Source organism: Fulmarus glacialis, unplaced genomic scaffold, assembly GCF_000690835.1.
Source record: "Fulmarus glacialis isolate BGI_N327 unplaced genomic scaffold, ASM69083v1 scaffold32864, whole genome shotgun sequence".
Taxonomy (NCBI): domain Eukaryota; kingdom Metazoa; phylum Chordata; class Aves; order Procellariiformes; family Procellariidae; genus Fulmarus; species Fulmarus glacialis.
Window position 1 is genome coordinate 9,395 of NW_009210423.1, and position 393 is coordinate 9,787.

Genomic DNA, 393 nt, shown 5'->3' on the forward strand with positions numbered 1-393 from the left:
TTTATCCCGTGGGACGTGTGTTGTTTTCCCCACAAAACAGGTATCATCAGCTGTAGTGGACGAAGACAGCATGGGAGAGGAGCCCTGTGATGAGAGGAGCCCAGGCAGATCGGCATTGCAATCCCTGCAGCCATGTGCCCTCAAATATATATACCCACAGGCATGTGCGTGTGATGCCAGCATCCCAAAACGCTCCCGTAACAGTATCTGCCACGGCTGGGCAGTGGATATTTAGATGAGTCAATACGGGGATGGAGGGGGCTGTCATCGGAGAAGGTCACCGGCAGCCGAGGGATGGGCAGCACCCTGGGCCAGCACAGGGGGACCACGGGTTGGACACTGAATCACCGAGTAAAGGGCTTTAATCCTGGTTTCTGCCCCATTTTTCGGCAT